This window comes from Furipterus horrens, unplaced genomic scaffold (genome assembly GCF_987537825.1).
Source record: "Furipterus horrens unplaced genomic scaffold, mFurHor1.1.pri manual_scaffold_5, whole genome shotgun sequence".
In the NCBI taxonomy this organism is placed as follows: Eukaryota; Metazoa; Chordata; class Mammalia; order Chiroptera; family Furipteridae; genus Furipterus; species Furipterus horrens.
The window spans coordinates 56,478,544-56,502,516 of NW_028327175.1; the positions used below are offsets into that span (position 1 = coordinate 56,478,544).

Consider the following 23,973-nt stretch of genomic DNA (forward strand, 5'->3'; position numbering starts at 1 on the left):
AACCTCTCGCGTATTTGGCCGCTGCCTGCCGCTGCTGCGTCAGTGGACGGGTGTGCTCCGCCTTCCGGAGAGCCGCAGCACTAGCTCCGCCCCTTTCCTCCAAAATTTAAAGGAGAAGCGACAGACTGGAGGTGTCCAAAGGAATATAAATTGAAATAATAAAATCATGGGGTCGTCAGAAGTGGGGAAAGAAGCAGAGAGTGTGTCAAGTTTTAAATGCACCCCACTGAGAAGGTGACATTGAGCATAGACTTGAATGGGCTGAGGGATTAGGCCTTTCAGTTAGGTGGGAGTGATGGGGCAGATAGAAGAGTCCACTGTTCCTAAGAAACAGTGGCTGGAGCACTACCAAAAATCTCAGCCTCGGGGATTCTAGAACATGATCGGAAAACTAGAAGCAGTGCACGTGCATTGTTTTTTATTGCTCTGCCACTAATGGAACCCATTCTTCTTCTGTGCCTTTTTCCTTCCTCTTATGTTGGATTGAATTGGATTCTGCTAGTCCTGTCCTTTTATTTCCACCCCTTGAAGCCATGATGTATGGTAATTTTAAGCTTTTCTTGAGATTGCGATCTTCATTCTTGCCCCAGGGAAATCTTACATTAAGCTATCTGTAATACTTAAGAGATTTACATTTTTTTTGTTACTAGCACTTGCAAAATTGCATTTGAGATGCAAAATTAACATTGATTTCAAAACCTTTGTTTTGATATGTCCCATTTAGACACACTGTATTCTATGAATCATACATCAGGTGAGAAAGATGGATTTACCTACAGCAAAGAGTTTTATAAAACAACAACAACAACAGATAAAGATGATGAGACACGAAGGGTTTAGTTACTGAAACGGCCACACAGTTAAAAGGAGGTGACAGGATATTTCTAAGTTTGCTTTCTATGAAAATATATTTAGAGGCTTAAGAAAGGGAGTGGTTTTTCTTTTTTGTTTAATTTTGGTGAGTGCAGTAAGGGTAGAGTTTGCCAGAGCTATTTGAATTCCTCTATTTACGATTTGTGTTTTTTTACTTTGGAGACCCAAACACTCCCTGAACAAGTGTCTGTAACTTGGACTAGTATATTCGCTAAGAGAAAAGAGAAAATGAAAATGAGGAAGAACATATGGTGATGTTTACCTAAAAAATAAAAAGCCAAAGTGAGAGGCAACAAACATTTATTTGAGGTCAAAGAATAGCTATTAGAGAAGCACTGATTCAGGCAGAACCCCAAAAAGTGTTCTGATTTATGGGATGAAGGCAAGGGGTTTTATGACAAAGGGAAAGGAAATAATTACTTGAATAGAAGAAAGGAATTTCTATTGGTGCTAATAGGCTAAGTTTTAGCTATACATAATGGCACTAATTCTAAAGACTGCCCTTAATTTTCAGTCCTTATAGTCAGGATGTCTACTTTCCTGTTAGCTGAACACACATGTTGGTTTGGTTCAGTCTAAGAGTTCTTTTGCCCAGATCAAACATTTCAAAGGTTTGAGGGAAAAGATGTGCAAGGCACTTCCTCTGCAATGGCTGCCCTAGCTCTATTTTAAATGGCTCCACTTATGTCAACTTTTTACAATGTTAAGGAGGGACACAGCAAGTTATGAGTCCAATGGATTGTGAATGCCCTGTGACATTGTATAATGGGAAAGAATAATTTAAAAGGAAAACCAGAAAGGTACAAAAGATAGGCAGGGAAAGAAGTGCTTTAGGTAAATAAATGTATGCACAAAATTTTACCCATGACTGGTGTATACCATGTCAATTCTTTTTGTTTTGTTTTTCTGAAAGACATTTGACACCTCCTTTAGTTTTATGTAAAGGGAAATAAATATGGGAATTTGGAACAGATAGCAGAATTTGATTTCCGTAGGAATATGAGTAAAATTGCTGAATGTTATAGTTCATTTAGGAAGACAAATATGAAAAACCTGGTGTTTCTAGTGTAACTTTTTAAAAAAATCTTTAGTTTTAGTCTATTAAAATTAACATTCAGCATACTTTTGGGATGTAGAAGAAACTGTACCTAAGTTAACCAACTACAGAAAAAAATTGTTGCTGATGCCCTAACATTAATACTCTTATATGATTTCTTTTAATTAAAGTGAGCCAGACTTAATGCTGAACTAGTCAATCTGCCTGAGTGGCATATCTCCAGTCTGTTGAGCACAAATTTATTTTTTGTTCTCTCTCTACAGCAGAAGGCAGACTGTGGACTTATAACTTAGTGTTTTTACCCATTTTCATTTCTAGTTCCACCTAAAGAGTAGCAAGTATTTCTCTCCATTCATATATTTTATTCATAGAAAAGTTCAAACATTAAGAATAGAGAGAAATGTAGTTCAATAATTATCAATACCTGATAATTCCCCTCTACTCGTCACTCCTCCGCATCACTTTTATTTTACTTTTACTGTGAAAATTCTTAATTTTTGTTAGATTTTTTCTTTATTTTTATTATTTACACTATTACAGTTGTCCCCACCCCACCCCCTTTGCCCACCTGCACCCAGCCCCTGCCCCCCACCCCTTCTCTCTGGCCATCACCACACTGTTGTCTGTCTATGGGTTATACAATATACATTCTTTGGCTAACCCCTTCCCCTTCTCCTTCTTATTGCTTTTAAATAACAATTTCCCTGCTACTAGATGGAGATGTTTCAAACCGACAACAAAAAAAGCAAAAACAAAATAAATAGAATTTATACTTCCCAGAAGAGTAATAGAAAAATTCCATTGGAAACAAAGATATTATAAATTCATTAGGTATTACCCAGAAGTGAGTGTTAGCAAGAGAGATCACAGAGACTTATTTAAGTAAACACAATTTCATTTATTGTTCTGTGGTTGCTAACTTGTGTTATAGTATGTATTTTCAGACAAACTAAATATTTTGACTTCAGCCATTACCTCAAAATCAAGGGTTGCCAATCAGAGATCAAGTGATACAGAGCGGGTGTCATCTGCTGGTCACCACACACAGGCTCTTTACTTACCCCTGTGCCATGACAAAGTTTCCCATGAGAGTATTAAGAATTCCTCTCCCTTGCTTTAGGACAGTCTTTCTTCTTCTTCAGGTTCTATCCTAGTGATCTTAATGTTTTGGGATAATAAAGATCAGACTGCTTGATTTTAGGAATAAAGGAAGAAAAGGGAAATAAGTAAGGTGAGGGAGGGAAACAAAAAATATGTGTGCACAAGCTGGAATAATTTTGCAGTCTAGTAAATAGGCTGATTAATTTGTAGTCCTTATTTCCCAAATATTTCAGTATATTCATATCCATATAGTTTTTTTATTTCAGTGCCACAAGGGAAAAAAATGGTGGTGGTGGGAGGACTAAAAACCATATTTATGCTCACAAAACACAGAGTGTCTTTCTTGCTTTAAAATCTGACATGAAACTGTACCCCTTCAGCTACTGACATGGGTTTCTGACATTTTAACTATAGCTTTGGGATGATATTCAAAAATAATTAAGCTATTTGCAATTCTATTTGATATATACAATTAGCATTGGCTCTAAAATCCTTTTCTAGGTTTTTTTTTTTTTCTCCCAGTTGTCAAGTTGGACAAAGAAAAGGGATTGCCTGCAGCAACTACCTAGATTCTCCAAAATAGAGTACTACTAAAGAAAAAGCAAATAAATAAAAACAATAGAGTATTTAAAAATACCCTTGATCTCCATGTAACCACCCCCACATTGAAATACTTTTTCTTTTGTTTTAGGACTATCTAAAATTAAGGTGTAAAGAGGCTTGACAACATATTGAGGGGTGAATGCTCTAAATTCATGTTGGTTTCAGCATATCTTACTAAAGCACCACTATTCAAGGCCTGGTACTAATTGTTAGGTATTGGCAATAATGGTGATGGAGACATAAACATGGCTATCTTACAGTTCCTAATTCAGGGTCCTTAGAGTACAGTTGAACAATTATGCACAAATACAGCCCTCTGTCAATGACAGTAAATTTGGATAAGACCCCTGAAGGCTAATATCTAGTGCTGATGTAGATAAGACCCCTAAGTGGTTTGAATCCAATAGATGGCCCAGAGCCTAGTTTTTATTCCAACCAGCCACAGTGCAGTTCAAAGGGTTAGTGTCTCTTTTGGCTAACTAGGGGTAGGTGGCCCACCTGAAGGTAATTCCTGTAGATTTTTTAAAAATCACTGTTAATCCAAAAAAATAGAGTTGTCTTTAGCCTTTGTTCTATTACGAACCTGATTGAGAATGATCTGTTATCACTATCCTTTTTATACCAATTAATTAATCATGAATACATCTATTAAACAAATACAGTGATACCTTGGCTAACGAGTGACCCTGCTAATAAATTTTTCGGTTAGCGAAGATGTTTTCCACTGTTTTCAGACTTTGCTAACAAATGTTTTAGTGGATGCGCGCACAAACATAAAGCAGCAAACATGAGTGGTCGGGCCATTCCAGGAGTTTATCTTTTCTGTCTGTATGTGTGTGACAAAGAAATGAAATGACCACATCACATAGGGGAGACCCACCAACCCGATTGGGTTGTTTACAATCGAGACAGTGAGCAGTGAGATGCCTGATAACATAAGCTGCTTTGGATTTGATGACGATGTACTGTGATAGTGTAAAGAGTGTCAGTTTTTTCATTCTACTTTCCATTCTCCTTCATCCATTTCGGCAGCTGTTCATCTTAACCTTTGGTGAGTTTCTGCCCTTTTATAGTGTGCTTTTTACTATTTTATAAAACTTATCTTTAAATGGTGAGCAGCATCCAGAACAAATTAAATGATTTTCTGTAGAAACCTATGGGAAATCACATTTCGGTTAACAAAGATTTTGGATAACAAATGTGATTCCTGAACGAATATCTTTGTTAGCCAAGGTATCACTGTATCAGCATAGTTTTGTAACAATTTAACAGGGTGGAACTATTTCATTTATGATTCAGTAGATCTAGTGTTTCAGAGCTCAGGATATGAAATCAGAATCCCAGCTTGACTACTTGCTACTGAATATTCTTGGGAAAGTCATGTCAACTTGTTTTACTCTGAGTTCTGTCCTTTGAACAGTGAAGAAAATAGTTGTAGCTAACTCATAAAGTGGTTGTGAGGATTAAATTAGTCAGTACAGGTGAAGAAACAGCAGAATGGCTGGCTTCTACAAATTGTTCAATAAATATTAGCTACTACTTAATGTATATATAGAATAGACTAATTGGAGGGTATAACATTTATGTCAATTTGAATTTTTATTGATATTTAGGGATGGAATCTGCCTGGGCAAAGTAAAAGGACACAAAGTACAAGGTACAAATCTAGAGGCCAGAAAAGAACATAGCTTAGTTGATTGAAGAATAAGGTGAATTAACTGAGATTTGAGCTAGTAAAAAGATTAGCAGTGGGTCTTGAATATCAAGCTGACTAATTTGTATGTAACCAAGTAAAATTTTTGAGTGGGAGAGTAAAATTATCAGAGTTGCATTACTTTAATCTGGAAGTTATTTGTGATTGTTTTGGTAATGAGAATTTTCTAAAGTGCACATTAAAATAGAACAAAGAGATCAATTCTCATTGTGATTTCCAAATGTCTTCTCTTTGGAGTAACTGCATCAAATTCCGTATTATAAAGGTGAATTCCCCACTATGCTCCTTGATAGGCAGTATATCATATAACATACACTATATTAAAGATAATAAATTTATATAATACCTTTTTGTTTGTAATTCTGAGACAGGGCCTGGGAATATGTATTTATAAAAATATTAGGTTTTTCTGATGATTAGCATTAAGTTTTTTTGCAAATGTAAAACTTATAGGACTTGGCAAAATACTAGAGGTTGGATGAGGTGGTGGGATGAAAGAAAAGTAGCAACTCTAAAGTAGTGACTTACAAATATGAATAAGCATAAACAGTCACCAGTGAGCTTGTTAAAATGCAAACCAGAGGTTCTCATTCAACAGGTCTGGAGGGGAGCCCCAGGAATCCAGATTCTTAAACAAGAGTTCTCTTGAGTTCAGTGCTTTTCCAACATTAGTGTTCAACAACATCTGCTTGGAAAGTTTGTAAAAACAAAGAATACTGGGCCCCAGGCCCAAAATATGGATTTCTAACTAGTTTCCAGGTGATGCTAGGAAACAGGACCCACTTTGAGAACTGCTATCTCAGTTGTGTCAATGCAATTAATTCTTAAAGCCCAGGTGATGGAAAAATGACAGTGCCTTTGTCACAGTTGGTCTTCACCTTTTATGTTAGATTGATTAAAGGAAACCACACTTTTTTTTCAGGTTACCTTTAATCACTTCTTGGCCTTTTGGCTAAGATCAGGTGTAGTATTTCAGGTTACCTTTGTGAGATAAAATAATGAAAGATGTTTAATCATTTGTTGGCCTTATGTTTATAAACATACAAATAAGCATGGTGAAATTTGAAAAAAAATTATTAATAACCACATTCCCACTAGCTGAAAAAGGTGAAGAAAAATTTATTCTTCCACAATTGGATTAAAATATCCTTTGGTTATAGAGTAATAAAAATTGTCAACCTCCTTAATTATTATTCCTGTTGTTGTAAAATCTAAAATTTAGATTATAAAAATAATAGAACGGGTAACTTGTTTTCAGGATCTCTAGTCACTGCTCAGTTTTTTTCTTTTTTAAAATTTATTTTTTCTTTTAAAGAGAGGGGAATAGAAGGATAAAGAGAGGGAGAGAAACATCAGAGGGAGAGAGAGACATTGTTTTAACCAAACCCTCAACCCAGGGATGTGCCATCAAATGGACGACCTTTCGGTTTGCAGGATGATGCCCAACAGAGCCACACTGGCGGGGCCACTGCTCAGTTTTCTCAGGCAGGAGTCAGCCAGCAAACTATGGTATGGCTCACAGACCAAATCTAGCTCATATCTATTTTTGTATGGCCTGTAAGTGTAGAATGATTCTTACATTTTTCATATGGTTGAAAAGAATAGTCTTTAATGACACATGAAAATTATATAAAATTCAAAATTTTCTGTCCAAAACTATATGTCAGGAAATTCTATATATTAGGAGGTTGTGTGTGTGTGTAATTTCTTATAAGGAATTAGCTTGTCAGTTATGGAGGCTGAGAAGTCCCATGATTGGCCGTCTGTAAACTGGAGATGCGAGAGAACTGAGAGTGTAAGTTCTAGTCTGAGCACAGAAGAGCAATGCCCCAACTGGAAAACAGGCAGAGAGTGTAAACTCACCTTTACTCCCTCCTTTTGTTCCATTTAGGTTTCCAACAGATTTGGGAGGGCAATTTGCTTTACTTAGTCTACCAATTGGGCCCTGGCTGGTTTGGCTCAGTGGATTGAGCGTCAGCCTGCGAGCTAAGTGTCGCTGGTTCGATCTTCCAGTCAGGGCACATCAGAGAAGGAAAACTCTGACTCCAAAAAACCTCCGCTGCCTTGCGTCATACCTCTTCAGGGGAAAGGCTAAGGGAGTAAACCCCGACAGAAAATCCGGAGCCGGAGTCCCTAAGGCGGTTTGACGTTGTAGTCAACACCGGCAACTCCTGCGGCGCACCTGAAGCCAAGCTGTATTGACTCCGTCTTTCCCTTGGACCCTTCAGCTGCGAGGAGAGGGGGGTCTGCTGCATGGGCAACAGCAGATCCTCCATATCACCCTGCCCAGGCTCTGTAGCTTCAGCTTCACTGGAGAGGACACTCCAGCGTCATCGCAAGATGTCGATTCAACACGGGAGGAGACAGATACCGTGTCACTCCCGAGTCGGACAGCACAGCCATTCTCGGCGGTGCAGATAGACTCTTAAGAAGCTACACCATCGTCTCTCGAGACGGACGGCTGCCGACGAGTCTACCAATTCAATTGTTACCCGGAAACATCCTTACAGACATACCCAGAACTACACCTAACCAGATACCCAGGCACCCTGTTTTAGTCAAGCTGACATGTAAAATTAACCATCACAATAATAAAGTTTGATTGGAGCCCAGCTATGCTAATTTATTTACATATTGTCTTTGATGGCTGCTTTCAAGCTAAGTGGTAGAGATGAATAGTTGAGACAAAGAACAAAAATATGTATAACCTGACACTTGAAGAAAAAAGGTTTGCTAATTAATGTTCTAAGACAGTACTTTTAAAATTTTAATATAAGTACACATCACCCAGGGTTCTTGTTAAAATGCAGAATTTGATTCAGTAGGTGGAGACCAAGCTTCTCCATTTCTGACATGGTCCCAGGTGAGGCCAGTGCTGCTGGTCGGAAAACCGCATACTATTCCTCAATTTTTGTGCTTGTTACTGTCCCTGACGGCAGTGCCGAAAACTTCTGTCTATACAAATTTCCTTTAGGTCCATCTAGTTTAAATTCTGTTACTTCTGTTACTTTTTCTAATTGTTCCAGTTTACTGTGATCTCTTCCTCATTGTACTTTGCTTCACTCTTCTGGTTTTTCAATATAATCTATATTGTCTTGTTCGAGTGTTTAGTGTGTGATTATCTTACCTCCCCACTCCAAAGATTTAGACAGACATCTATCACCTATAATGCTCACATAACACCTTGCATCTGGCAAATATTCTAAAAATATTTGTTAAATTATTACTGTTCCACATTTAGAAAATACAATTTTTGTCAACAACATCATTATAGTGAGTGAGGCAATATTTTTATCCATTAACATATTTAGACTTAATTTATTTTTCATTAATTGATTTTGATATATTTCAGTGGTGAAGACTGTTTCTTCCAGAAGAAAAACAGTTTTGCAGTAAAATATAAATCTTTGGCTTGATATATTAGGTTATATAATTGAAATATAAACTTGGTTCAGACCTTGAGATGAAAAGTACAACTTAATTATGAACTGGAAAAGTGCTTATTAAGCAAGTTATCCAGAGGCTGGAGAATTAGAAATGCAATGTTAATATCAGTAGTTTAATAATCTCATTTTCTGAATTTGCTTGAAGATATTGAGAAATTATAATAACAAATCATGTATGAAAGTTTACAGACTATGAAGATGTTTTATTTTGCCATTAAGAATCATACATTCCAAGCTTTTAAAGAGAATTATGTGAGTAGTTAAATAAGATGAGAAACTTCAGCAGTCATAAAAATTAATCAGTTTATTTTCCTCTTCTAATCAGTTTAAAATTTCTACCTGAATTATTTAAGTTATGCAAAGAATAAGAATGGTGTGATTATGAAGTGATTTTCAAGGAAAACTATTGAGATAAAAAAATAATTGTAAGTGCTTGGCATTTCAAATACTCAAAGCCACTCTCGTTGTATCTTTTACTCAAAACCAACTGTGATAATTTCACTATTTAATAGATTTTTAGACTTAATAAATGCAAATAAATACTATTTCATAAATGTTGTGCCCAAGGAAAAACTATAAAGAAATTTCATATGTAAAGCTTTATATCAGATTTCAATAAAGTATCTGAGTTCTAAAACTGTCCAGGTGTCAATATATGTTTTCCAATCAACATTATTTTTAGTTTATTAAAATTTATTTCTACTAATAGTCTCACGTTAACAAGCAAACAACATCAGAAGGAAAAAAAGCCATCAGTTGACTTGATACATCACAATTTGTCCACATGGGGGAGCCATGTGGCTAGATCCTGAAGACACCGGTTTTATACTAACATTTTTCAAAGATTTTATGGCAAATCCATCCAACCACATTTCTTGTTCCTGCATGCAGTTTTTCTCTGGTACTTTTAGATTAGCTTCTTATTATCTCTCACTTAGCATAGCGCAGTCTTGTTCCATTCCAGTTCTTCAATCTTGGCTGCACTTCAGAATCAGCTGGGCAGTTTTTAAAAACCCTTATACATGGGTCCCTACCTGAGGCTAATTGAACAAGAATCTTTGGAGGATGTGCTCTCAGCATTGGCAAGTTTCAAGGCTCAACTTGTGATTCTATCTTGAAAGAAAGGTTACAAACCAGTGCTCCATAACCCACTAGAGATCTCTTTCTAAATTATAAACTTAATCATGTCATTCCTCAGTTACAATAATTCAGTGGGTCCTCATTGTCTTCAGAGAAACATCAACTTCTTTAACAAGCCAAACAATCCCCTTTAAAATCTGATCATTGCATTTCTAGCATCATCACAACCATCTACTACCCATGAAAACACACAGAGATGCAGTCTACAAAATTACTTGTAGGCTTCTAAATTCACCAGTTTTTTTCACACTTCGAGGCTTGGGCTTGTATTCCTAGCAACTATACATTGGGCACTAATTAATATGTATAGAATGACTAAACGAATAATGTAAAATGGCTTCATCTTATTCAAGACAGGTGTGTTTATTATTGTCAAATAAATCTCAGTGTTTGCTTATCTTTGGGTGGCTTGATGTGCAGAATGTGCCATTGGATTAACCAACAAATACTAATTATATTTTAAAGCAGATACTGTGTTCTGCTAATTTATTCCTTTCAAAAGGAACATTTGAAAGCTTCTTCAGGAAAAGCTGCTTCTGTATTGCACCTCTTTTCATTCTAAAATTTTCAACTTTAACATTTGTGGTTAAGTCAACAGAGTGCCTGTGGGTGATGATGTTCTGCAGTTATTCTTTTAAAATTAGTACATCCTTGGTTAGACATTTAGAATCTTTAGTCTTACAACAACCTAACAACTATATTTTAAAGCCTGAATATTCTTGAAGTGAAAGAGGTGTGATTTTAGTCAGGGCCACCTTATCTATTGGGCACAGTAGGCACAGAGTCTTGTAACCACATGTTTTTAGGGACCCATGAACATGTCTTTTAAATTAGATTAAAAATAGATTTTTAGGTCAACATATTTTAATATAAAATAGTAATATCTTCATCTTTATTCCAATAGAGTGATACAGTTTTTTTAAATGGAGAAAGGGGCCCATGAAGGCAAAAGTACCTAGGACCCAGTAATGTCCTGGTTTCAACGAAACTGGAAAAGGGGCTTCCAGTCTTAAAAAGTCTCCATGTCAGGGCATGCCAGATGACATAAATGGTGACAGTGACTACCAAAGTATGTTGGTCTTTATTTTTAGGCCCTCAATATCTATCCCAATACAATTATTCTTTTTTCAAGAGAAGTAGAGGTATTTGCTGGTACTCATATGTCAAACATCTGTAAAATGTTCCTCTAATCATCCCCTTAATCTGCTTTTTCACTATGGCATTTACTTTTTTATACCCAAGTGAGTTATCTAGAATATAAAAGCAACCTTTTTGAGCAAATACAGCTCCATGCTGCTCAGATAAAAAGGTGCCAATATTTACGACTGGGCACAAACAGTCATAAATAAAATACAATCCTATCATATATACTCAGTCTTCAGAGGCAGTCTTGTAAAATACCCTCCAGTGAAGAGGTTGCTAAAGTTTTCAGGTTTATGAAAATAAACTTTTTGAAAGTGTTAATTATTGCAAAGAGCTCACATTTATCTGAGGAGCACTTTTGATGTCAAAATCTATGATTAGAATGTAGGTGGTAGTTATGTACAATATTAAACAAGTGGTTTTGCTTTTCTAATGTAAATTCAGACATGCTGCTCAACCAACTAGGGTTTCTGTGACATTGTATAACTCTTAATAAAAGATAAATAATAAACATTACTGCCTTTATTGGATTTACCAGGCAATTCCCTTTTGTTGATAGGAATGTTTTAGGGTTGATGATCCTTGATAATTACAAAATGTTTAGAATACATTTCTTGGATAGATAGAACATCACTTTTTTTTAACCTCGGTGCCATGCTCACAAATAGTAAGAGGCTCTTCACTATGTGGATTCTGGCATAGATGGCATGCAAGTTGCATACTTAAATAACAATAGATCTTCTTTCTTTGCAAAAAATTGACCAATGATTTTGATAAGGTTATTCATAATATAAAATTGAAAACTGACTCATTATTGTCTGATTTATTGTTGTCAATATTTCTTTGTTTGGTGTGCCCAACATCTTTTTCTTCTGGGATTTAAACTCAACATTTAGTAAAGATTTGTAATGATAATATACTGAGCCCACAATGATTAATCCAAGGAGTGAGCACATGATACATATTGTGCCAAACAAACTTAAGTTAGAGGGATGAGCCCTTTTATCTCAAGTGGTGAAGATGTGAGGATTCGAGTCTAGGAGTTGCCAGCTGTGGTGAATCAGCCTTGGACTGCAAGTTCTAGGCAGACAGATGGAAGAAATAAAAAGACAAGAGGGAACAACAACAACCATAAAAAGGATGGCAAGAAACAGAATCCCAAGACTTCCGGCCAAGATAGAGGCCTAGATCGACATGCTCTGTCTCCCTCCACAACTAAGAAGGACTACAACTACAGCAAAACCAGAAATAACTGGAAGTTCCAGAAAATAAAGCTACATGGAAGTCCAATGTATAAAGTTATAAACAAGTGGTGTTCGTCCAGACGGGTAGGAGGGGCAAAGCCGTGGCTGAAAGATCAAGCTGTGCTGGAGGCGGCAGCTGCAGCACCGAGCAGCGGGACCCGGTAAGCAGACACCTGTATTTGGGAGGAGAGATGCACCTGGGAGCCAGCCCTGGCTGTAGTCCAGACCTGTCAGCTCACGATTCCAACGCTGGGGAAGGCAGACCCCCATGGCCTCGGACTGTGAGGCCCAGAGGGCGTGGGGATGGAGGAGGAGGCTCCTGGTCTCTCAGCAGAGAGTGAATGGCAGGAATCCATCTTCGACCCCCGCCCCCACACGAAGCACCATAGTGTGGTGAGAAGGGTCACCGGGTAGTGACGAGTACACAGGGCTCCACCCCCGATAGCATAGGAGGTGTGACAGCACCCCTCCCAAGAAGGAAAGATAAACAAAACGGTCAGAATGGCAGAATTAATGATTGAAATAGCAATTATGCAGCTAACCAAAAAGCAAATATGGGACTTAAACAGTGAACAAATAGAAAATCTTTCTGAGGCTCAGTTCAGAGCTATAGTCATAAGACAGCTTACAGACCTAACAGTGAGACTTTATCAAGACGGGGAAGGAATGAAGGCTAGTCCTGCTGAAATGAACAAAGATACATATGAGACAAGTGGTGAGGAAAGGAAAACCAGGGATCAAATCAACAAATCGGAACATAGGGAAGGAACAAACAGTCAACCAGTGCAGAAAGAGGAAACAAAAAATGAGGAATATGAGGAGAGGCTAAGAAACCTCTGGTAAAGCTATAAGCAAACAAACATTCGAATTATAGGGTTGCCAGAGGGTGAAGAAGAACTAGAAATTGAAAAATTATGTGAAAAAAAATAATGAAGCAGAACTTCCCAAACTTGGGGAAGGAAATAGACTTACAGGTCCAGGAAGCACAGAGAGTTCCAGAAAAACTGGACCCAGGGAGAACCACACCAAGACACATTATAATCAAATTGTCAAAAATTAAAGAAAAAGAGAGAATCTTAAAAGCAGCAAGAGAGAAGAAAAGAATTATGTACAAAGGTGTCCTAATTATACTATCAGCTGATTTCTCAAAGGAGACTCTGCAGGCAAGAAGGGGCTGGCGAGAAATATTGAAAGTAATGAAAATCAAAAAGCTACAACCATGATTACTCTGTCCAGTGAAGCTGTCATTCAGAATAGAAGGGCAGAGAAAGTGCTTCCAGGACAAAGTAAAACTGAAGGAGTTCATCAGATCCAAACCACTGTTATATGAGATATTAAAGGGACTTGTTTAGAAGAAGAAGGATCAAAACTATGAATATTAAAATGAAAACTGTATCACAACAATCAACAACAGAAGCTAGGGAATCGAAACAAGGCAAATTAAGTAGGCAACGAGAGTGGAAAAAGAGTTATAGGTATGAGGAACATATTGGGGGGATGTCAGCATGGAGGGGGAAGAGGGAAAAGGAAGGGTGATGATGCAGGAATTAAGAAGCATAGGAGGGAATGGAATAGACACAAAGATGTTGAAAAGAACTATATGCGCAACCAACTGGCATGGACTAAGGGGGGGGGGACAACTGGAGGGAGAGGGATCACAGGGTGGAGGGGAGGAGCAGAGGGAAAAGAAATTGGGACAACTGTAACAGGATAATCAATAAAATTAAAAAGAAAAAAAAAGAAACAGAATCCCGAGCAGGGTATTCAAATCTCTAGTTTTAATTTCTGCAGTCCTTGAAAACCTTGGTTTTTGCAGTTCCTTTCCTGGACTCAGTTGATCTTATCCACTCTATGAGTTAATAGATGCCCTTTGAATGTATCTGCAAACATACTCATCCTCTCACTTTACACTCTTCTTATTCCAAACTTAAATCTATCCTTACCTTTAAGTAGGCAATTTTAAAATATTAACTAAGGGTGAAACTTCAGGCATATTAGTTGAGGACAATAGGATTTTAGGATTAAATGAGATAATATATATCAAACATTTGATCAGTGCTTGGTTGGTATATAATAATTCAATATCAGTATTATTATTTTTATCTTTCTTGATTACTTGTACAGCACATGCTTTGAGAACTGTAATAATTAATACATATGATTATATTATTTTAGAATTCTTAGTTTCACAAGACAAATAAACAATTTGAATACATTTTCTGCTTAACAGCAATGTAGCTGTTCCAAATAATGGAAACCTACCTAGGCCTGTATCTCAAGTGTACAGAGCCCAGGTCAAATATATATATATTTTTAATTGCACCCCTGTCCATGCAGCTAATTTGATTTTAAAATGCATTATAAATTTACAGGACCATGTGAATTATAGTGATATATTGATAAAAATTCAGAATAATGAATAGAGAGATTTTTAGTGTATTTGTTTATTGTCCAGTGTGTCTGAGAATTCTTTGTAGTAACTGCCAAGAACCAAGAAGGCTGTGAGAGTTTACCCTACTTACAATCTCAGAAGTTAGTTTGTTTTTATTTCAAGGATACTAGCCAAAGGCAGGAGACTCTTGGGTCACAGACAAAGGAATTAATTGTTCACAGCACGCACACACAAGAGCATGTCATCAGCATATTTGCTTTAGTTTTCTTTGCCAAGTCCCACTGGGCGCTACAATGAGCCCTGATAACACCTGAACATGCAGTGGGTTGCATTACAGGAGAGGATCCAAGGACCACCAGTGCAGAACTTTTGAACAAGTTACAAAACATTATAGCAAACTGCAAACCACTCAGCCTTACCCCAGCCCAGGCTTACTGCAGTCACTTTGATGTACTTAGTGTCTCTGAGACTAGTTACAGAAACTGCTCAGTATCAGGAGATGGATCAACATTGTAATCTGGCACATAGAGCAACAACAGGACTGACTGCTCAGGGCCAGTGGCAGATTGCCATTCCCAACAGTGTACAGACATTCTGTCTTCTTATTCCAGTTCAGGAACCATCTCCTCATGTTCTGTATTTCAAATGCATCATCCTGGCTAATTTTATATCTCCCATTGAGAAGAAAGGACATTAACTTGTTATTACTCACAAGATTATAGCTTTTAGGAACCTGCTTATATTGAAAAATATAGATCTTGTCCTCCAGTTAACTAATATGATTTATTCAATTCTGGTTATGTGATTACTCATGAGTGCAACATCCATAGTGCCTCCAATGATTGCTGGCTTCCAAGGACTCCCTCAAATGTTGTCACAGATTCTTTGATTATGATCACAGATGTAAGCCTTACTTAAACTATCCAGGAAAATGTGAACAACTCATTTTTTCACTTGTGTTAAATTTACTATTTAGAATTTGTTTAGTATAAACATAGAATAACATGTTGCCCCTGGCTGGTTTGGCTCAGTGGATTGAGCGTCGGTCTGCGAGCTAAGTGTCACTGGTTCGATCTTCCAGTCAGGGCACACCAGAGAAGGAAAACTCTGACTCCAAAAAACCTCCGCTGCCTTGCGGCATACCTCTTCAGGGGAAAGGTTAAGGGAGTAAACCCCGACAGAAAATCCGGAGCCGGAGTCCCTAAGGCGGTTTGACGTTGTAGTCAACACCCGCAACTCCTGCGGCGCACCTGAAGCCAAGCTGTATTGACTCCGTCTTTCCCTTGGACCCTTCAGCTGCGAAGAGAGGGGGGGTCTGCTGCATGGGCAACAGCAGACCCTCCATATCACCCTGCCCAGGCTCTGTAGCTTCAGCTTCACTGGAGAGGACACTCCAGCGTCATCGCAAGATGTCGATTCAACACGGGAGGAGACAGATACCGTGTCACTCCCGAGTCGGACAGCACAGCCATTCTCGGTGGTGCAGATAGACTCTTAAGAAGCTACACCATCGTCTCTCGAGACGGACGGCTGCCGCCGACGACGACGAGAATAACATGTCTTCTAACAATGTCTTCTCTTAAACCTTTTATGCTACAATCATTGCATTCCTAGAATATGATCTCATTCAGTGTAGACTGCCTCTCTTCCTTCCACACACTGCTGTCAGCAGAGAGAATAGTTGTAAGGCCTGGGTGAAGGACAGAGTAAAAGAACAGTCTAACTTGTGCAAGGAAGTCATCTCAGGAGAGCACAGCATTATCACGTTGGTCAAACGCAAGAGCAGTTATCAAACCAAAGCCCTTGGATAAAAAGTGCATCCACACCCCAGAGGGCTGCAGACGTGGCAGGAAGCCTATACAGGGGATTTGTGACTGCATTAGGGGCCAGAAGCCAGGGTTACAGAGGGTAAAGTACACCCTTGAGTACTAGACCAGAGGTGGTACTATGGTCAGAACAAGAGTTGGGAGATAGCTCACTCACAAACTTACACTCATAACTCAAGCCCAAGATTCAGCAATGGATCCTTGGTAACCCAGTCCTGAACTTGTCTTCTACCTGATGATAATGTCAACCAACATCTACTGCCTGTAAGTGCCATTACGGCAACCCATTCTCACATGATCCTATGGAAAGAAATGTTGTGCTGACATTGAGAGTTATCCATTTGTCGGGCTGCCCTCCTGGAATAGGAGCAACTGTAGGGTACAGGACGACTCAATCGCCATGAATTCCAGAGCTCCTTGTGGGAAGAGAGTCAGAGTGTTCCCCAAAGTGGAGAAAAGGGGACTGAAGCTCTTGTGGTTCATGATTTGAGCTCAGAGAATGCTGTCTAGATGGCACTGCGCTCTTTGGCCAGCACTAGGAACTAGAGGATGCTTTAGGAAATTTAGAGGACGGCACTCCAAAGCATGGAGCTCTTCTGGAACTAGAAATATCCAAACTTCCACATGTTCTGTAGCCTACTATTTTATTGTTTCAATTATAACTTAATATGTTTTTAAGCTTTTAGACTTGAAAATCAATTTATATTTGTTTATTCTTTGCACTAATTATTTAAAATCACTGCACCACTCATAATGTAATGTTAATTGAAAACACTTCTTTTAAAATATCAATAATTTTCCAAGAGTTTGATGTACTTTATCTGTGAAAACAACAGATATTCTATGTCATTGGAATGAGAATTGATTCAGCTTCTGACACTACTCTCAATAAATAATGGTTCAATATTTCTCTCACTCCTGTTTAAATACTCATAGTTAATATTTGTATATTCCAATTTTACATGGGTGGGTAGTTGCTAACTAAAATAATTTTGTGGTTAATGAGTGTAATGTGCCTATAATAGGTGTATTATCTCATTAGACTACTAGATTAACTTGTATTTCATAAGTTTGCTGTAATCATACCCATTGTTTTATTTGCTCTTCACAATAAATATAGCTGCTTTTAACAGAAGAGGAAACCAAGGTTAATTACCTAAGGTTGTTCAAGCTTATATAACTGGTGTCACAGACATGAACAGAACTGAGCTTGTTGGATTCCTCATCTGATGCTCTCGTGCTTTTGATAATTACCACATGCTTTCCCCAGGCACACCTGTCATGATTAAGTTGGTATTTATTCTAAGTCTTTTTTAATGTTCACTATGTCAAAAAAGATAACATGTCATTCTTCTTTCCTTCTTGATGCCTCTATTGCTTCAAGGGAATATAGTTTTAATATTCAATAGTGCATATCAAATATATCTATTAAACATGATATATGACAAGAAATCTATATCCCACATTCAGAATTTTACTGCTGTTACCTAACATTCTGAGTGTGTGTCAAATGCAGTGAGCACAGTGGATCTTCCTGTCAGTCACCTTTTAACTATCCAAATACCACAGCTTCTCAGGGCTGTAGAAAGAAAGATTTGTCACATGTCAGATTTGATGACCCCATGTCCCTTTCTTAATTCTGAATAAAGAACAAAAGTATTAATATCCTTATATGCTTGGTAACTGATACCGGAACTCAGCTCTATAGTTTCAAAAGGAAGTGATACAGCCACAATCTGCCCTCAGGGTTCCATCAGGGCTTGTTGTCACTCTACAAGATCCCAGGAAATCAATAGACTCATCAGGATCTCTTAGGTGTACAGAATGACTTTACACAGTTATGGGGTTTTGGTCAATCCACCTGTTTAATGTCCATTTGTACTCACATCAACATGTAGTTTTTTAACAGAATTTCTCAAATAAAATCTGTTCATATTCATTTGAAATCACTTGAAATCTTGGCTTCTTTGGCGTTTTATTATCAAATCGCCAAGGTTCTAACAATGGTTTTGTGACAATCCATCTGTAGAAGGTTGGGGAAGAAGTAAATTCAGTGACTACTGGAAACATAAATTCAACATTCTACACTATTGTTTTCTTGTTTTTTTCTTCCCTCCAATTTTTTATTATAAATGTTCAGTTTTAAAACATTTTCCCACAATGTCTATTGTCGTCGTCGGCAGCCGTCCATCTCGAGAGACGATGGTGCAGCTTCTTAAGAGTCTATCTGCACCGCCAAGAATGGCTGTGCAGTCCGACTCGGGAGTGACACGGTATCTGTCTCCTCCCGTGTTGAATCGACATCTTGCGATGACGCTGGAGTGTCCTCTCCAGTGGAGCTGAAGCTACAGAGCCTGGGCAGGGTGATATGGAGGGCCAGCTCTTGCCCATGCAGCAGACCCCACCTCTCTTCGCAGCTGAAGGATCCAAGGGGAAAGACGGAGTCAATACAGCTTGGCTTCAGGTGCGCCGCAGGAGTTGCCGGTGTTGACTACAACGTCAAACCGCCTTAGGGACTCCGGCTCCGGATTTTCTGTCTGGATTTACTCCCTTAACCTTTCCCCTGAAGAGGTATGCCGCAAGGCAGCGGAGGTTTTTTGGAGTCAGAGTTTTCCTTCTCTGATGTGCCCTGACTGGAAGATCGAACCAGCGACACTTAGCTCGCAGGCCGACGCTCAATCCACGGAGCCAAACCAGCCAGGGTAAATGTCTATTGTAGTACACAGACATGCCAGGTGATGGCATACATTAGAAAAACAAATGCAAGACTTTACTATGACTTCTTTTTTACCCTGTTCATGTACTTTGGATCCCCTCAGGAACATGGTGCTGTTTGCTAAATCCTCTGCTACAGTTAAAGTGGCACTGTGAACCCTTACTTCCACCTCACCATCACTACAGTTACTAATTTATATTTGAATTTATTAAAGGGCTGAAGAAAACTAAAAGCAATGGAGAAAGAATTATCAATGACTCTGTTTGATATAGCTTTCCCAGAATCCAAAGGGAAAGCACCCAAGGATTTTCACTTTTCCTGAGGGTCCCCTTGGGAAGGTGTCTCAATTCTCAACCTCATTCTATCTCCAGATTATAAGAGCTTCTCCTTAGCAATCTCTCCAACTACTGTTAGAAATTTTCTCCCTCATCCACAAGGGTTAATTTTATTCCAGAATTAATTTCCTCCCTTTTAAAAGTCTGTTCTTTCAATGAGGGCTCAAGAAGGACAATTCAGATTTAGCATTCACACTCCAAATCCCACAGAAAGGTCTAGAATGGGTATAATCTTTCCAGGCTTTGTCTCTAAAAGTCTCCAAAATAGTGTGAGTTGCAGATAGGTGTCTTTACTTTTACTGTGCAGTGAGTAGCTGTTGAGTCATACACACACACACACACACACACACACACACACACACTCACACTCATGCATACATCCCTCTCCAAGGGCAAATATTATTCAGGGGTGTGAAAGACTAAACCCTTAAAGAAAAGAATTTTCTTCCCTATAATTTTCAAGACCACCATTATACAAAGTTTTTCCTACTATTAAGTATTTTCATTTAGCCCCCATTTCCTTTAAACCCACATTTCCAAATTGTGTCTCCTAAAGCTACTAGGTATAACTAATTCATGTGTTTCTTATGGCTACTTCCTTAGTGTATGTGACCAAACCAAAACATGAATATCATTCCTTTTAAATATTGCAATATTATTTTTTCTCAGGTCTTGGGGGGCAAATGGTAGTGGAGGCAAGAGATGGGAGAAAAGGTTTCATTTTTGCTAGTTTACAATTTTATTAGAAATGAACTGTTTTGGTTAATTACACATATAGAGATACTGTTTGAAGTAGTAGCCCAATAAAATTTTGTTTCTCAGAACTATTGGAAGCTTTACATTCTTTGTGTGCATTAAACTTGATATTGAATTTAAGCTACGCAGCTAGGATGCAACAAAAATGTAGTGAAGGGGTAGGAGTGATTATTTGCATTTTGTGAAAGGATAAACTTATGTTTAATTATAACTTTGTTAAAATAACTTAAAGAAGTAAGGTGTTGTTTGTGAATCTGCTATATTGATGAGTATTTTCTACTTTTTGTGTGAACTTCCCTTTTGTAAAAATATTACTATTTATTTGGCATGCAAAAACTTCAAAGGAGCAAGAATATTGACCAGACAAATGCAAACTGCCTAGTTAGTGCAAAAGAATGATGTAATTATAACTCTAGGTGATATCTAATTTTCCTATAGCAAGTAACACAAATCCTTGAAATTGGGGCCAAATTAAACCTAAATTTTATGCTTAGCTGTAGAGATATCAAGTATCTTTAATATAATATCATCTGTTAAACTTTAAAAAAATGTATATAACATAAAATAACTGAACTTGAGATTTTTACCTTAGTTCTTTTATTGCGGGTGAAATTTAGATATAAAGTTTGATTATTTACTAAGCTATTGATTTTATAAAAATAAAATAACTGTACATAATTTATCATCTCTTTTCTTGCATTACTTTATTTTTGTGTGAAAAATTCTCATTCTTTCATGGGTATATATTATGACAGCATATAATTTTGAGTGTTTTTCACATTTTAACTCTCTGGTCTGGTAGTTTACATATTCCAGGCAGATGCTCTTTTAAATGGTTTGGACTTATTTATGGGATGGAATAGTTTTAGTTTCTGGTGCAAAGTAAATCACCCACAGATATAAACATCTTGTAAAAATAAATAACAGACTCAAATCAAATATCTGCTTATGCCCACACCCTGCGCTATTTATTAATATAGTCAATTAACATGTTAAGCACTTATAAAAGTGTCTGGAATATATCCAGAACCAAGAACTACTAGGCTCAAGAAGTTGTGAGTCTTCTTGCCCCATAATTGTAAAATGATAATTTTGAATGATTGCAGTGGTTTTCCATTTAAGCATTATCTGGGGAGCCTCAAAAAGTCTCCATGTTGAGGCTCCAACCTCAGTGGCATACATAATATTCTTTTGGAAAATTTCTCTGTTGGCAAGCTTAGGCAATTTTTAAAAACACACAGCCACCGCACATTTTGTAGCTATGGGGTAGATTTTATGATATTTGAGTTTAGAAAACCAACAAAAATTTATAGGTCAAATAAGTCTCCTATTCTTGATACTTTAAGTGAGACTCAAGAGATATATTACCTAACCAGCACTTTTACTGGGCCATCACATTTTTATTAGTCTCATCCACTTTTTCTAATATCACCACAGTTGCTCTAGTGGAGTGACTTCCAACTTAGAAAAAAAAATCTCATGTAACACATAAACTAATTACTAAAATTCTGTGGCACACCACCCCCCCCAGTTTTTTTTTTTTGCCGATCTGACCAAAAAACAGGTATAATTTTGATTCATTCACACCAGATGGCTATTTTTCTGTTGGCTGTTGTCATTTTTTTAAAATTTGACAATCTAAGGGAAAAGAGGTCAGTGCTCCTGACTAAATAGCTAAGTTCTGCGTGTTTTAAAAATTCTTGTAGCACATTGGTGTGCCATGGCCACACAGGTTGAAAATCACTGCTCTAGTGGCAGGAAAAATCATCCAGTCAATCAGATTATTCAATCAAGTATGTTCGGTGACACACAGAACAATTAAAAGCATAAACTCAACACTTGCCTTCAAGGAATTCGCAGTTTAATTGGGTATATTAGTTACATTAAAGATACTTAATCAGATAAAAAGACTATAGAATTTTATAATAGAGTACATAAGTATTTTCCACTAGATAAATCAAGGAAGCCTTCTTGATGGAGTCTATATTTTAACTGAGAATTAAAGGGTAATTATATTTGGATAAGCTCTGACATAAAATACCACAATAGGAAAAACAACTTGTGTCCAGTGGATTATGAATATATTCATTCAATTGATGCATTTATTTACTCAAACATTTAATTATATATTAGGCAACTATGTATTGAGTATCTGGCATATACATTTGCCATTTGGTGCTCAAGCAGACTTTGAGATAAAATGGTAAACAAAAAAATGGGCACAGTCCCTTTTTCATGCAGTTATAATATTCTGGGGTGAGAGGAATGGGAAATGATACTGAAGCTTGAGGACAGGGACTTGCTGGATTGAAGACTATTGTCTTTATTGTAAGAGCCACAGGAAATAACAGAAGGATTTTATGTCATAGGATGACATAATCAGATGTATGATTTGAAAATAATTCTGGCTTTAGTAGGGAGAATGGTGGATTGGTTCATGATTATGGTGGAGGCTAGTGTAGAATAAAATCAAGAGGTGATGGTCTTCTAGACCATGACTATTGTGGCAAGCTGGAGAGAAGTAGAAGAAATTTGTTTAAGATGGAAGACCAACATGACTTTGTGATGAACTGAATAAGCAAGAAGAAATGTCATGGATAGTTCCTAGTTTTCTGACTTTCACAACCAAATGGATGCTAGGCCTCTCCACTGATATGGAACATTAGAATAGGAAAAAAAACTTCAGGAGAAAATTAGGAGTTCAGTTTGTCCAGGTTCCATCTAAGGTGTCTTTGAGACATCCAGGAACTGATTTTAAACAGATGTATATATTTAAAGGTTAGGGACTTGGAGAAAACATACATTTGTAAGTTATCTGGTGTGGCATTGTGTGTTCTCTGAGAATCAGATGATGATTTTGAGTTAGATGTGCAAAAGGTTTATTGATCAAAGATATGGAGTGCTGATCATGCTTATTAAAGGCAAGGGAGTGAAAAAAAAAAAAGACTAATTATAGACTGCTTTCACATCATGATGTTGGTCTGAAACCTGACAGGAAAGAGGCAGAAGTAGGCAATGAGAGCCTTAGGCTACAATGCAGATATGACCAACTCCTGCCCAACTCAATGACTGAGTCCCAGATCAAAGATTGGCTATTGGAGGTATCCCTCATTGTGCAGAAATGGCCAGGCTCTAGGACACTCACTATACTCAGTTACTGTCTGTGGGCTTCCCAGGAAAAGCATAGCTTTGGCTTAAGTACTGTGGTGAGTTTGGAAAGAATTATAGCTGGAGTCTGTCACCTAACAGCTCTCCTCACTGCTGAATGAATGACAAGTTACTTCTTGAAGGGAGCTCTAAGTAGCACATCTTACTGGCTGTCACATCTAGTGTAGGTGATAGCTGAAGACATACATGTGGATGCAGGAAAATTAAGTGATAGAAGATGATTGAAGAAAGATTTATTAAAAAATGATTATTTCTAGTTGAAAGAGCAGGTAAGTGAAAACTATGTTCTGGAGTATTGTAATGACAATTAAGAGGTTTAATTCATACATCTACATATTTATATTTTTCAAATTGTTCTAGGAGTAATTAAGTCTGTTTTCACAAATATGTTTTGTATAATAATAAAATAAATTTTTAAATGTGATGAAGAAAACAGGACAGAGAATAATGAAAGGTGAA

At 37.5% G+C, this 23,973-nt stretch overlaps 1 pseudogene; it reads left to right on the forward strand.

Annotated features, from left to right (window-relative positions):
• Window positions 1-6,280: 6,280 nt before the first annotated feature.
• Window positions 6,281-6,442, forward strand: LOC150008662 (U2 spliceosomal RNA; annotated as a pseudogene).
• Window positions 6,443-23,973: the final 17,531 nt, after the last annotated feature.